The 16,498-nt window shown below is 35.5% G+C and overlaps 1 protein-coding gene across 1 annotated transcript in view; it reads left to right on the forward strand.

Moving 5' to 3' along the window:
• Positions 1-16,498, forward strand: part of MAP3K5 (mitogen-activated protein kinase kinase kinase 5) — a 292,350-nt gene that overhangs the window by 144,852 nt on the left and 131,000 nt on the right. The gene's annotated exons all lie outside the window — the stretch shown is intronic.

Genomic DNA, 16,498 nt, shown 5'->3' on the forward strand with positions numbered 1-16,498 from the left:
GAATTATTTTGCATAATGATATACAGAACATTATGTTCCCAAGAGTTTCATAATACTGTAAGCTTACACTGAGTGGATGGTGGACTGGATGAGGGTCTGATATGACATGACCAGAGCTACATGTCCAGGCTTAAGAACATTCAAATTTTCACTTCAGAACATTGTGAAAATTTCCCAACTAGCTAACAAATACTAGATCCCTACAAACAGCTACCAGAAGCTACTTTTAAAAATTCAAAGCACTGAGTTAAAGCACATACACAAAGCAAAAACAATGTTGAGATAATTGCAGGTGGACTTCTGATTAATATGGTGGTACAAAAGGTCAAAGAGGAGCCTACTTGTCCCAAATATACTTTGGTAATGATCTTAAAGGGCACCAGAGTGAATAATGATCAGGAAATATAAGGATAAATACCAGTAAAGTCCTTCATTCAGCCCAGGACAGTATAAAAGCAATAGCTAGAAGCCATAGGCACTTTAAGGGGCCAGAAGGTCCTATAAGGGGAGATGATGTGAGTTAAGCTGAACCTTCCAGAAGCTTGAAGCAGCAACCAGCTGAGGTCAGTCCCGGGAATGGAAAACCATAGCAGTTCTGTGACTGAGGATGGCCAGGCAAGAGGAATAAGGACACATAAGACTCTTAGGTTCTAAACACAGACCCACACACCAGAGGAGATGTAATTTAGTGACAGAATCCTAGAAAATCGAGTTTAGGGCCAAGTGGTGCCTGAATATCTAATCAAGAATGTAAAAAGGGATAAAATCTGACCCTGGCCAGATCCTAAATCAGAAACTGAGGGTAGAAATATGAGTAAATAGAAGACACTAAACTCTCTGAAGAATTATAGGTCAAATTCACCCAAGAGGTAAAGCCAGAAGAGATTAAAAATGGAATTGTGAGTGAAAAAAATGAGGCCTGGAGGAAAGAATTAGAAATAAATAGTTTAGATGAGAAGGTAGAAAACCCTTGTTGAAGTAGCAGACTCTTGAAATTTATGAATGGTCCATACAAACAATGACTCCATGAGATAACAAGAAATATTAGAACAAAATTAAAACAGTGTAAAAATAGAATAAAATGTAGAGTGTCCAATAATAAAAAGAACTAACCTGAGAGGTAATTTAAGAATCTTCTATCTTTCTGAAAGACATAATCAAACAAAAAATCCTAAATACCATATGTTGTGAAATCATAAATTAAGAGCAGGGGAAGGAATAAGCATTTGTATAGTGCTTTCTATGTATGAAGCACAATTTCTAAGCACTTTTTACAAATATCTCATTGGGTCTTCACAACAACACTGCAAGGTAGGCGCTGTTCTTATTTCCATTTTACAGTTGATGAAACTTGGGCAGAGGCTAGGTGACTTGCCCAGACATACACAGCTACTAAATGTCAGAGGCTGGATTTAAAGTCAGAACTTCTGATTCCATCTGACTCCATTGTCCTTTCTACTGTACCCCCAGCTACTTACAGCTGAAATGAAAACTGCCCTGATATATTCTAGAGGGCAAAGTAAAAATAAGAATCCACCAGTCACCTCCTGAAAGACAGGCCAAAATGAAACCGCCCAGTCTTAGTCAAAATTCAGTTTTCAAGTCAAAGAAAAAATACGTCAAGTTGTTAGAAAGAAAGAGTTCAAGTACCAAGGAGTCACAGTCAGAATTACACAAAGACCTAGTAGCAACAACTTTGGAGAAGAGAAAATCTTGGAACATATTCCAAAATGAAAAAGAAAGACTTAAAACCAAGAATTATTTGCCCTCCAAGACTTGGTTTTAATTGGGGGGAAAGGGGGAGCATGGAGGTGGAGACGTTTAATGAATAGAGGCCATTGAAGCTTTCCTGATGAAGAGACTAGAGTTCATTAGGTGTTTTGAAATACAAACACGGGAGTAAAGAGAAAACTACAAAAGTAATATTTGTCCAATTAGAACAAGTTGAGCAATTATGAAATGTTTAGATTCTAAGAGGAAGAAAAGAGAAAAATATCACTTCAGAATTCTAATGCCCTCAAGGTCAATGAATTGCATTAATGAGACAAGAAATGACGAAGGAAGTAGATTACTGTCTCCTAAATGAAGTGCAGAAGAAGAAAATTATGGTAACATGGAGGTCAGTAAGTAGGCATCACATGAACCACACTATAATCTGAATCAAAGAAAGAAGGGTTGGACATACACACATAGAAAGTTTTTTTTTGTTTTTAGTGTAGTAAGACATTAAACTAAATAGAATAATTCTGGGTCAGAGAAAGGGGAGGGAGGGTTCCATGAGAGAAGGTAGGATTGGGAAAGGGAATCATAAACAAAACAAATTTCAACTTCACAGAATGGATCATTAAGGGATATTTAGAGGAAAAAAAAAAAGGAATCCAGGTGAGAATGAAGGGGAAGGAAAAGAGGTAATAGATTAGAAGCAGCCTTTTCTATTATAGTTCAGTAGGGTTATTACATGCCTTCTCCTTTGCCTCTCTCTCTCTCTCTCTCTCTCTCTCTCTCTCTCTATCTCTCTCTCTCTCTCTCTCTCTCTCTCTCTCTCATGAAAGGTGGAATGGTAAAGAAAAGAAAAATTATAAGATAAGGAAGATAAATTTTAATTTGCATTCTTAACTGTGAATGTGAATGGGATGAATTATCCATGAAACAGGACAGGACTAGAAAGCAGAATCCAACCATATGTTTAGAAGAAAAACATTCGAAACATAAATATTTGCACATAGTTAAAATAAGGGGCTGGAACCAGATTTATTATGCCTTAGATGAATTTTAAAAAGTGAGGATAGTAATTTTGATCTGGTTAGAATATAATTAGGCCCCATTTGATTGTAGTTCCTTGAGCCCAGGGACTCTCTTTTGTATCTCTAGTGTTTAGCATAGTGCCTGGCATGTAGTTGGTATTTAGTAAATGTTTACTGAATTCATTTGAATTGATCTTATACATGACAACAGTAAATAAATGTGGTTAAAAGAGATGAACAGGGGAAATAAAATACATTATGGTTATAGGCACAAAAAAAACTGAATAGCATAGCATCTAAATACTTAAAGGGAAAGTGATTTAAAATAGAGAGAGAAATGGACAACAAAAGTATATTTAAAGACTTTAATGTACCCCTTTCAGACCTGGACAAATTATCAAAATTATAAACAAGAAAGAAATTAAGAACGTAAGCTGAACATGTAAAAAATTAAAAGTGATCAATTTCTGAAAGTGAATGGAAACATGTATAAATCTCAAAATTGGTCATATCTTAGGGGGTAAAACAAAAACAGAAAATTATATATATTAAGCACATCATTTGCTGGTCATAGCAAAATAACATTATAATCAAGAAATGATCTTTGTAAAAAGGATTTGAAGTTAAAAAATTAAATAATTCTAAAGAATTGGTGGCTCAAAGAACAGTTGATAATTTCATAATTGAAATTGATAATTGGGAAAAATTTATATCTAAATACTTTAATCAACAAGAAGAAATAAAGAGGGACAACTAGGTGACACAGTGAATAGAGCATCGGCCTTGGAATCTGGAGGACCTGAGTTCAAATCCAGCCTCAGACACTTAACACTTACTAGCCATTTGACCTTGGGCAAGTCACTTAACCCCAATTGCCCTGCCTTCCCCCCTCCAAAAAAAGAAAAGGAGAAATAAAGAGATCAATGGATTAATAATGCAATTTTAAAATAGTACAAAATCAAAAGATTCCAATTAAATAGAGAAACTCTGAAATCAAAGATAAGATTAATAAATGAAAAACAAAAAAGCAAGTAACTTCAACAAAAGGAAGGCATAACGTATATTAAAGGTTTTTTAATGTAAAAAAGTTTTCAAGTTTATTTTATTTCAATAAATGTAATTGTTTTTCTTTGAGTTAATTTGCACATCATTGTATCTCTGACTTCCATGTTGAGCCTTTGACCTCATACAAAAGACATTCATTGCTTTCTAAACATATAATATACTTTTTTCCTATATGAATTTTCTGATGTTTTTGCATGCTCTGTAATATTTCTTTTATGCTCTAATACATTGCTGTCTCTTTGATCTCTTTCTGTACAAACTTATACATATTTCAAAAGATCAATTCAAATTCACCTCCTCCAAAAACCTTTAACTTGGTCACCCAAGAACAAAAATGAAAGCTCTTCCTCAGAAAGCTTATTTGAGTTTATTTCCATTTTCATTCATTTGTAGATTAGTCAAATGAATTTATTTCCTTTGGACTTCCACTGTTTACTTGAATACTCTGAAGTCTCAAAAAGTAACTATTTACCTATCTATCTTATCTTACCAGCTAGATTAGAAACTTCTAGAAGATGGAAAACTACATCTCTGAAAAAAAATTTTTTTAATTCAGTTTTATTTTAGGTCCACTTTCTCTCCCTCCTACTTCTCCTTACCCCTAAAAAGCAAGCCCCTTCAAGCAAAAGAAAATCTTTCTTTGGCTATGTATAGAAAGGAAAAAAAATATCCCAGACATATTACTAGAAAGTGTGGTAGCATGTTTCATCATCAGCCCTCTAGAATTGTAATTGGTAAGGGTTCCTAAAGTGTGCCAAAGTTGTTTATCTTTATAGTATTATTGTTATTTATAAATTGTTCTCCTGGTTCTATTGACTTCACTCTGTCAGATCATACAAGTCTGTATGCTTTTCTCTCAAACTGTCCCTTTCCATAATTTCTTAAAACATAATAGTATTAACCATTCTTAACTAATGGGCATTATTTCAGATTCTAATTCTTTGCCACCACAAAAAGAGCTACTACAAATATTTTTGTATATAGGAGTCTTTATCCTTTTTCTTTTATCTCTTTGGGGTGTACTCATACTAGTACATATGGTATCACAGGCTCAAAGGATATACACAACTTAGTAACTTTTGGGGGCATAATTACAAATTGTACCTGTTTTCCCACAGCCCCTCCACAATCATTTTCCTTTTTTGTGAACTTTGCAGATCTGATGGGTAGGAGGTGGTACTTGCATTTCTCTAATTATTAGTGATTTAGGGTATTTTTTTTCATGTAGCCATTAATAGTTTGAATTTCTTCCTCTGAAAATTGCTGACTCAGCCTTTGACCTTTCAATTAGAGAATGGCTCTTACAAATTTGAATTAGTTCTCTGTGTTACATGACTGTATCTTTGGAAAGGAAAGACATTCATAATTGAGCTACTTTCTATTCAACTACTTTGAATATTTATAGTCATTCCCTTCATATTTGTGATATGTATGTGTGTATTATATATGTACTTTTTATCTCCTTCATTAAAACATAAACTCCTTGTGAACAGGGATTGTTTTATTCTTATACTTGTATTCCAAACACAATGCTTAACACATTTTACATGCTTAACAAATGCTTTTTATTTTATTGATTTTGATTCACTTTATCCAATTTCTTATAGCTACAGTTAGCTATCTTCCATGTTTTGTGATACCAGCTGTGAAACTTGTTCATGCAAATAATTAGACATACTTAACATAGTATCTTGTTCTATAGTTTGTCAAACTGAATAATTGGATTTAGTTCTTACACAAAAAATGCTTTTTCAGTTTTTATTTTAATAATAGCATAAGTCTGATCTTAGTGATAAATATTATTCTATATTTGTAACATATATCTGGAAATAACAGTAATTTATTAGCCCATCATCTATTAGGTTTGTCAAGTATTCTAGAAAATGACAGAATTTTGGAATAATTAGTTTTATGAGTACCAGTTTGTGATTGTTAACACTTTTGGTAGAACTGAAAAGAAAGTTGAAAGCCTTCCCATAGTAAGTAATGTATAGGGTTTTTCTCCCCTTTTAATTAAGGGTATAGATTTGTTTTATAAATATGCCTATTACATAGAATTCTGCATTTTTTTCTGATTTGAAAAAAAACAAGTCATTAATACAGTTCAGTGATAGGTTCTTGTGGGTGAGGGCCAAATTATCTTTATATATATGCTATATAAATACATTCATCTCTCTTACCAATGAGGAGTCTCAGCAAAGATTAAGTCCTAGGATCTAATGGGGTCATCTTTTTAGATATATCAGGAAAATGATGTGTAGTTGAGATAAATTAAAGCAATTCTTATAGAATTTTTATTTATATTTTTGTCTATGTTTTTGAATGTTTGAATCTTTTCATATATATACTAATCAAGCTTTCATCTTTAGGGAGAGCCATGGACTCCAGATTGTGAATTCTTTAGGATGATAGCAAATTAGGTATATTACAAGAGTACAGAATAAAGTCCATACTTCTTAGCCTGGCATTTGAGGCTGTTTTAAGAGTAGTAATATTTTGTTTTGGTTTTTAATAGAAAATGAAAGCTAACCTAATGTAAGAATTCCAGTTGTATATTTTACTGTAAATATCTTTTCTTCCCTCTGGATCAGTCAGCAATTTGAATTTCATATGGCTGTCATAACTCTGGATTTTTTTATGAGTGATGATTTCAGAAATACCCCTAAATAGATGAAGTTCCGTGAAGTTCTAGTATAATTATTTGTATGTACAGGTTTCACAGCTTGTATCACAGAGACATGGAAGATATCTAGTTCACTAGGATGTACTTTACTCAAGCTCTGCCATTATTTTATATGGGCTCTAGGTGGTATTTTTCTAGAAACATTAATTTCAGTAGTGTGCTCTCCCTGGTTTGGTTTAACTTCTAAATACAAAAACAATGACAACTTGTCGAAGTATCAGCTATTAAGCCTTCTTCATTCACATGCAATTAAGGATTCATTTCTTGATCTTAGAGCTAATTTCACTGAGGAGATCAAATGACAAGTACTTGGAAACAAGTACTGAGATTTAAAAGCCTTTGCTTTGAAATAATGATAATAAACATGTAGGCAAGAAAAGTTTGCATCTTTTAAAAGGAAAAAAGTACATGGAAGAATTAATAATCTAACCTTAATATCAAAGAGAAAAGAATTAGTGGAAACAAATTTTATACCTTGCTTTGATGTTTGAAAGACCATTCTTTTCTTCATACAGTGAGTAGATTCTTCTCTTAAAATGTGGTTAAAGCTCACTTTATTCATAAACTCTTCCTTAACTTCACCTTCCACATGTTCCATTATTCTGCTTAGGTATATGGTTTTTATAAAACTTAGCTCTTTATTTCCATTAATCCTCATATCTTTTTGTGTCAGTTTGACCTTTCTCTAAATAAATTGTAAAATTCCTGAAGTTTCATGGACCAAACATTTCATTTCTATCCTATTTTCATGTGGTTTTTATGTACAAAGCTTCCTACATACTAAGCAATTAGTAAATATGTTGAATGATCCCCTTAAGTCCTACTGCGATGTCTTACAGTTGTATGGAGGTAGCTAGCCCCAGATTTCTCAAAGGCTATGGCACTATAGTACAAGCTATAGGAGTTCCTATCACTGAAAAATTTTAAGTATATTCTCAGCAGTCATATCCAAGTATGGATAAACATATCACTAATTAGTGGCCATGATATTAATTATTTGATTATGGTAAAATGTTCCCTTTGGGGGCTCCATTTTGGAGATGGGACCAGATTGACTATGCTTCATTCCTTTCCTGGCTATACATCTGACTTTCTACAGATTTGGCCCCCATCACTCAACTGCCTTCTCACCCTGGAACTTCCCTCAATCCAGGAGTCTTTTCAACTTGGAACATTCCTCTGCCATACCCACTGGCCCTCTTTTCCCATTGGTAAATTTCTTTCATTTTGAGAGTAGGTCAAGGATATCCATTCTTCATCCCTTTCCCAATTGTGCTTCCATCTTTAGACTTTACCACCATGCTCCTATGCAGGTATCCTCTCTGCTCCTCTCCACCATACTTTTTAAACTCCCTCTTAGGAGTTGTCTATCCCCACTAGAAGGTAAACTCTTTTAGGGCAGGGAATATATTTCCTTTTGCTTGTATTTATACCCCCAGTGCTTAGCACGATACTTGGCACATTGTAAGTCCATTATAAATGCTTGTTTTCCTGTCTGCCTGTCTGTGACATCCCGTGAAACAAAGCAAAATTCAAAATGGTATTTGGTCCTTTGTGGCCTTTCAGGAAGGAAATTGTATAACAGAGGGAATGTCTCATAGTTTTTTACTGCTGTGTTTTAAAATTAAGTGAATTATTACTTCTAAAGATGTACAGGGCTTACAAAGCATGGGTAACAAGACAAACTAAAAGTCTTAATGTAAAGAAGCAAAATAGATGTTATAAGATTTACTTAGACTTAATGGGGTGAAACCCATGGCTGGATTTTGTCTATGAAAGGATATACTTGGTTCAGAAGAAGCCAAATAGGAAAAGGAAGGACAGGTGGGATAAGAGTATCTCTTAAGAATATATATTTATTGCAGTGATCTAAGACAATTCCCAAAGACTCATTATGGAAATGCTATACACATCCAGATCAAGAACTGTGAAGTCTGAATGAGATCAAAGCATTCACTTTTTTTTTTGTTTTATCTTTCTCATGCTTTTCTCTTCCATTGTGATTCTTCTTTTACAACCTGACTAATGTGGAAATATATTTAGCATGATTGTACATGTATAGCCTATTTCAGATTGCTTGCTGTCTTGGGGAAGGAGGAAGGAGGGGAAAATTTGCAATTCAAAATCTTACAAAAATGGATATTGAAAACTGTCTTTACATTTAATTGAAAAAAGGGGGAAAAGAATATTCATTTGTAGATTGAAGCATACTTTATTTTCTTTATTTTTCTTTTCATCTTTGGTCTGTGTTTTCTTTTGCAACATGGCTAATATTGAAATATGTTTTTCATGACTGCACATGTGTAATCTATATAAAATTGCTTACCTTCTCAAGAAGGGGGGAGGGAAGGAAGGGGTGAAATTGGCAACTTGAAATTTTTAAAAACAAATGTTAAAAATTATTTTTACATGTAATTGAGAACAAAAAATATATATTCTGTATGTGATGAAAAATCTCATCCAAAATTTAATCAAGAACACAGAGATCTCTTAGGATAGGAACAGGAATTTACTCTCTTCCCCAGGTGAAGAGGGCGGTCTTCCCCATGACCAATCACGAAGAAGAGGCACTTTACAAAAGGCAGAATAAGAATTTGGACCCTCATGGGGTCCCTACTCCCATTGGTTGGGGGCAGGGGAGGGGGGGTCTCAAGTCTCAACTTGAAAATCTTCCCCAATGGTAAACAACAGAGGAGCCAGTCAAGGAGGCTGATTGACAGCAAGTGAAAGGGAGACAGGGCCTGCAGAGGTGGGAAAACTGAAAGCCTCCTGAAAGGGCTTGCTGTTGATTAACAACTGAAGAAGGAGTGAGGAAAGGGAGAGGGAAGTTATGAGAAGTTTTCACTTCCCCCACACACACATATTCCAAGGAGGAAATCCAAGAAACAAAGGGAGGAGGCATGGGAAAAGATCAGTAGAGGCAGAATCAGAAATGATAGTCATTAGAGTTTATTAAGCCCACATATTTAAGAAAGTTAAAGAGCAAGAATGGAAGCATGATTAGGTATTCATGGACATCTGGTGATCTCTGTGCCAAAACCTAATAGTGTAGTGACCTGTCACAATGTTAATTTTATCCTTCGAAAAGAAGAGCAGGCAAATGGGAAGGAAAAAATAGGTGAACTTCTGTCCTCAACTTGCTTCTCACCGAGGAGGAACAGGTTTGGGAAGTTTAAGTGGTGGGAGCTAGGAGAAAAACTGAACCTTTCATCTTCGAATTTGTGCTAGGAAAGAAGAAAGCATGTCATGGTCTGAGATGTACCTAGAATTTAGGCAAGTGGGTTTCCAAAGGGCCAAAGGAAGGAAGAAAGGGATTCTGTCAACTAAATTTCTATAAGGGAAGTTCTTGTCTAGCTCCAAGCCAGGGCCTCTGCCATTCTTGCCATCTTCCTCTGCTACCAGAATCCAGTATCTCTCCTTTGGGGCTGTAGGTGAGCTTTTACCTTATCTTCTTGAGAGCCAGGCCACCATGCCACTTCCTAATCAGCCCCAAACCAGCACCTTCCCTAGTGCTTTCATTATATGTAATGGCTTTATGTAAATGTCAAGGCCTGAAGTGAAGGGACTGACTTTCTTTGTTTGCATTTTATTCCCAGTGTTTAACACAATGCCAGGTACACACTAAGCACTCACAAATGCTCTTTCCTTGATTCATTCACTCATGTTAGCCTAGTAGGCATGGGATGGAAAGTTATCAAGAATGACATTTTGAAAGGACAAAGAAAAATAGTTCTGAAGAAGAATGGGGCTAAGGTATTGTGAAATTCTCTAAATCAGAGACTTTTTTTTTTTTGCTTTTTTTGGAGGGCAGTTGGGGTTAAGTGACTTGCCCAAGGTCATACTAGTTTTTGTGTGTGTGTGTTAAAGTATCTGAGGCTGGATTTGAACTCAGGTCCTCCTGACTCCAGGGCTGGTGTTCTATTCACTCTGCCACCTAGCCACCCCAATCAGAGACATTTCAACCCAAAATTCACGAACTTAAAAATTTTTTTGATAGCCATTTCAATGCAATTGGCTTCCTTCATAATCCTATGTATGTTGTCTTATAATTTAAAATATTTATTTTGAGAAGAGGTCCGTTGTCTTCATCACATAACCAGAGGGATCCATGACCCAAAAATGTCATCTTTGGTCCAAAGAGATCTCTATGTTTATATAGAAGGGAGTCACTGACAGATATAGATTTTGAAGATACATATAGATAGGATGAAAGTCAGCCTGGGTAATAGAGCATGAATACAGAAGTAGGGCCTGATCTACTATGTGTTCTGTCAGGGGTGCTACCAGCTTCAACCGAGCAGACAGGAATCCAGAAAATAAAGAAAGTCAAAATCATTTTGGGGTAAAGAAGTGATAATACCACAACTTCCAGACAATGATGATGGACAAAGAGAATACAGAGCTACCCAGTGCTTGTTCTGCCTGTTTTCTTTGCCAAGTAGATTGCTCTTTCAGCTAGAAAGACTGGAGCAAAAATGGCTAATAGGAAATTAGTAACCTCATTTAAATGCAAAGATAATTAAAGAGCACCTACGCTGCCTTTGGTTAGTTCAGGACATCAGTCACAAATGAGCTGCATTCCAGGATACTGAAAGAATTGACAGATGGGATTTCTGAGCCACCTTCCATGATCTTTTTAAAATTTTTTTTCTAAAATTTTTTAATTTTTAAAATCAATTTATTTTGAACTTAAATACACAATAAGAAAAGAAAAATATTATAAACATATATAAGAAAAGAAAAAGTATTGTCATATGCACAAGAGAACTTAAGATTAAAAATATACGGCAATGCATTTCCATTTCAAGAAAACCTATATAATAAATACTACTTATGGGGCGGCCAGGTGGCTCAGCAAGTAAGAGCACCGGCCCCAGTGTCAGGATGACCTGGGGATCAAATCTGGGCTCAGATACTTTGCACCACACCCAGAAATAACTGGCCGTGTAACCTTAAGCAAGTTACTTAACCCCAATTGCTTAAAAAAAAATGAAAATTTAAAAATTCTACTTATTATGTTCAGAGGTTCATCTTTTTTTTCTTCCTTATGTTTTCTTTTTTTCTCTGCTATACACTTTTTACTTCGTTCTTTTTCCTCCCTCCTTCCCAAAAAGTTACAATTAAACTTGGATGTATTTATATATGCACATACATCTATACATATGCACATACATATACACACAAAGATAGATACATGCATATACACATATGCATTCATACATACACTTACATACTCATACATATACTTAAATATCTGTAATCATACTCACATGCAGCATATGATCTATAATTATACTCCTGTGTACAAAATATAGACATATATTTTCATTTCCATCTGTGCAAGACTGTACTATACTTATTTGTCCTATGTTTTTCTGAGGGTGGATAATCTCTTCCTTCATAAGTCATCTTCCATGATCTTATGGAGACCAAGAGAAGCATAATAGGACTGGCGAAAAAGACCATGTGCCATTTCAAAATAAGAGAATAAAATATGTGAATCTTAGGCTGATGACCTTGACTTGTATTCTTTGAAAAATTCTAGAGTGTATAGATGGTTAAAATAAAATGAACCATTAGCATCTAGAAAAAGAACGGTGATCACAAACAGCTTTTGACTTCCTCAATAAACTGACCTGTTTTCCTTTTCTTGACAGAGTTGCTAGTGGTAGGTACTTCGGATGAGTGCTATAGATATAATTTCGTTTTATTATAGCAAAACAATTCATGCTGTTCCTATGAACAAAATGGAGAGATGTGGTCTAGAAAATAATGGAACCTAAAGTGATTGAATGACTGTACCCAAAGAGCATCCATTAATAGTATAATATAACTTTGGAAGGAATTCTCCAGTGGAGTGTGCCCTAGGGATCTGAGGTTGATCAAAGGGGCTTGGAAAAAGGTACAGAAAACCTCATCAGATTTTCAGATAGTTAACATATTAACAGAATTAAGGTCCAAAAAGATTTTAATAGACTGGAACATTGGGCAAAATTTAGTAAGATTAAATTTAGAAGCATCAATATGAATTTTTATTTTGGGTTCAAAAAATCAAGTTCACAAGTATAAGAAGGGTGAGGTTTGGCCAAACAGAAGTTCCTCTGAAAAAAAATTTTGAGAGTTAAGCACAAAATGATTCCACATTGTGACGTGACAGTCAAAAAGGCTAATGTTATTTTAAGATGCTGTAGAATTAGTGGAATATAAGATCTTTCCCATCCATTAATAGGCCTATGTGACCACATGTTCCTTTTTTCCTTGGAACAGGGGCTGGGTTCCCAGGTCTAAAGTTACACTCACAGATATGTTGTTGCTTTGAGCTCCAGCCTGTTTCACAGCTGTTACGAGAGAGAGAGAAAGAGAGAGAGAGAGAGAGAGAGAGAGAGAGAGTGGTGCTCCCAGGTCCAGTGATGTGTATGAATAGTTCTATTACTTTGTTTAGACAGTTGAAGCCCCATCTATTAAATTCTTTCTCAAATACTCAATTCTTTCTATTTATCTATAATTAAAGTAAGATTATTGACACCTTTGAAACTGTCTTTTCTTTAGAAAAGCAGATCGAAGAACCAGTGCTAATAGCCCTTCTTTGTGCTAGTGTTATTGATCTTGTACCTCCACAGCAGCTGCAAGTAGCATTGAGATACAGATGCTGTGAGAGAAGAATGGTGTCCAGATATAGGAGGTAATCATCCTTCTGTACTCTGGCCTGGTCAGATTATTCTTTAATATTTGTGCTACAATTTAAAAGAAATTCACCCATTAGCTGAGAGATGCAGAGGAGGGCTTTCAAGATGGTGAAGACCCTTGAGATCATGTTATGTAAAGATCAGTTAGAGGAACCAGCAATTTCTAACCTAAGATGACGAGAGAAATGGCAGCTGTTTTCAAATATATTTTCTACATGTAAGGCTATATAATTCCAAATAAAATTTAGAAATTCAGGAAAAGATTGCTAGGGTAATTCAAAGGAAGGAAAGATTACTTCTGGATGGTGGAGGGTGCTAGAGGAAGGGGAAAGCAATGATACAACAAGGCTTTTTAGGAAGTGGTATGTGAACTAGTCTTTGAAAAATGTGTACAAATTTGTTGGGACTCATAATTTAGACATAGGATAAACACATGGAAATGTGAAAGCACGAAGTGTGTTACGGGAATGATCAATGTGTATATGATGACTTGAAGTAGGGAGGGACACTTAGTAGAAGGAAGATTATTACAAATCCAAGCAAGAAGCAGTGAGACTTGGGCTGGGGTGGTGTAAGTAATAGAGAAAGGAAGGTGGTTTGAGAGAGATTGTGGAAACAGAATCACCAGGATTTTAAAATCTGGATGGAGTTGGGGGAGGTGAGAAAGGCAAAGAATTAATTTAAAAAGTCAACAAACTTTAAATAATGTCAGGGAACTTTGTCTCTAAGAACTAGGGTCAGAGATAAAAATGATTTTGACTCTGCTCTCAAAGATCTTCCATTGTGTGGTATGAAAATGAGGTTTCAAGTTTGGGTTATGAAGGATTCCAGTCACAAACATAGAGAAGGGGAAGAGGAACAGGTTTTGAGGCAAGAATGATGAATTTAGTTTTTAGAAACATTGAGTACAAGATGATCGATGGACATCCAGGTGAAGATACCAACCAAACAACTGGGAAAATATATCTTGGGAGTGAGGTCAAGTTAGAGAGAGATTTGGGGGCCATCTTCAAGGGAAGTGATAGTTGAAGCCATAGGGAGAAAATGAGGTCACCAAAGGAGAGAGTAGATAACAAGAAGGACCCAAAACAGAACATTGAGGAATGCCTATATTTAGGGGACAGGAAAAGAAAGAAGAATAATTGAAAAGAGATAGAAAAGGAGAACCCAGAGAGTTAGTAAGAAAATTTGGCATTTAGAATTCAATGGAAGCTTCAGAAAGGAGGAAGGTGATTAAATCATCAGTCAATCCTCAAGCATTTACCAAATATTAGTACAGTTTATGCTGGGCTCAGTTTAAATCCTCTCTCTTCTTCTTTTACTACCTGAGTAACCTCAGACAAGTCATTAATCTTCTTTGAGCCCTCAGTTTCCTCAAGATAGTTGGGTTAGATTATCTTTAGGAACCCTTGCACAACTCCAAGTGCTACAAATGATTTGCAAATATTGTCCAGTTCTTCATTTCAATTTTAGATCTAGATGATGAACCTCCTTTTTACCTAGATTAATGCTGTGTCTAACTGGTTGTCTGGTGCATTCCCATGAGTCTGTGAAAGGTTTACAAATCCCATTTTCCCTGGTTGGCAGAACTTTGATTACCTGCTACCAGCATACTTAGTTCCATTTTTTGTCATGTAAAAGACCTGCTCTTTATGGAGAGGGGGGAAAATGTGTTTTATTGGCTATAATAAAGGAAAAGCTAAATGTCATCAATTATTTTCCCAATTCAAGGACACATAATTACAGGAGCCAGCCAATTAAGATTAATGCTCATTTGGTTTTTGCTTTCATTCAGCAGTTTGTTCTAGTTTTCAAAATGCCACCTTTAGAAAGAAGATGATCGTGGGGCGGCCAGGTAGCACAGCAAGTAAGAGCACCGGCTCCAGTGTTGAGAAGACCTGGAGATCGAATGCCAGGCTCAGACACTTAGCACCCACCCAGAAACACCTGGCCGTGTAACCTTGAGCAAGTTACTTAACCCCGATTGCTTAAATTAAAAAAAAAAAAAAAGAAAGAAGATGATCTTTAGCATTCATCGGGTAATAATGATAGCTCACAGTTTTATGACTCCCTAAAGTTACAAAGCCCTGTCCTTGCACTAGCTCTACGAGGTAGGCTTTGCAAGTATAATTCCCATTTTACAGATTTGGAAACTGAGGCTTGAAGAGGTTCAATGACTTGGAGAGTTGGACCTTTAACAAGTCTCCTGATTTTCCCTTTAAGACCATTTTCATAGTATTGCCTCAGTTTAGGTTTCATGATTTTTACCTTGACTATTTTCCATTTAATTTTGAAAGTTTAACATTTTTGAGGAAGTCATTTCCCCACTTTTCAAGTTTCTTAGTATCTTTAAAATAACAGATTTTGAGTAAGTTTCTTTGTATTTAATCACCGTTTCCATTTTTAAGATGTCGTTCAGTCATTCAACCATATCTTTGTGATCCTGTGGACTTCACTCTCCATGAGGTTTTCTTGGCAAAGATACTGGAGTGATTTACCATTTCCTTCTCTAGTGAATTAAGCGATTTGCCCAGGGGTCACACAGGAATGAAGAGTCTGAGGTGGATTTGAACCTCAGATCTTCCTGACTCCAGACGCAGCATTCTATCCACTGAGCCACCCAGATGCCCTGCTGTTTTTAAGCTAGATCTTTAAAAACAAAAAAACAACTTTTGTGCTTCTCCATTTGAGTGCCTGAGAAGCAGCCCTATGTTCACATTAATTTTCTTTTTCCCAGAATCCCTCAATGAAATGCGATTGAATGATGACACTGTTACCTAAATAATAATGTAGTTTATGAAGAAACTGTCTAAAAACTGATACTGAAAAGCGTCACCAGGAAAATACAGCAGATGTGCTGTTCTCATCCTGGGGCTTGTGCATAATTCTCAACCTTTGCCAGAATGGCATATGATGTGGGGCTGCTATTTCCTTTCCATGAATATTCACAGAAAGGGTTCATTTCAGGCTGATTGTCTTTGAATCCAAATTACTATGCACAGCCACAATCTCTCTTTCTTAATTTATGTCGTTTGTGGATTGTATATTCTCATTTTTCTTTTTTTTGCCCAACTGCTACAGAACTGAGTGTCAAATCCAAGGAAATGAGATTTTTCTTTTAGATTACCCCTTTTCCCACCAATGTGTTTAGGTAGAGGCAGACCTTTTTCTTTCCTTTTTTTTTTTTTTTTTTTAGTGTCTATATCTTTGATTTTCTACTGGGTCCCCTTTTTACATCCTCATTATAAAATGCAGAAAGTGGTATGTTGTGGCTGAAGGGAAACTTACAGGGTTATGTAAACCATTGAATGCTTAACTGT

The sequence above is a fragment of the Petaurus breviceps genome, unplaced genomic scaffold (genome assembly GCF_028583685.1).
Source record: "Petaurus breviceps papuanus isolate PSGF00001 unplaced genomic scaffold, PetGlider_PUasm1.0 90977, whole genome shotgun sequence".
Taxonomy (NCBI): Eukaryota; Metazoa; Chordata; class Mammalia; order Diprotodontia; family Petauridae; genus Petaurus; species Petaurus breviceps.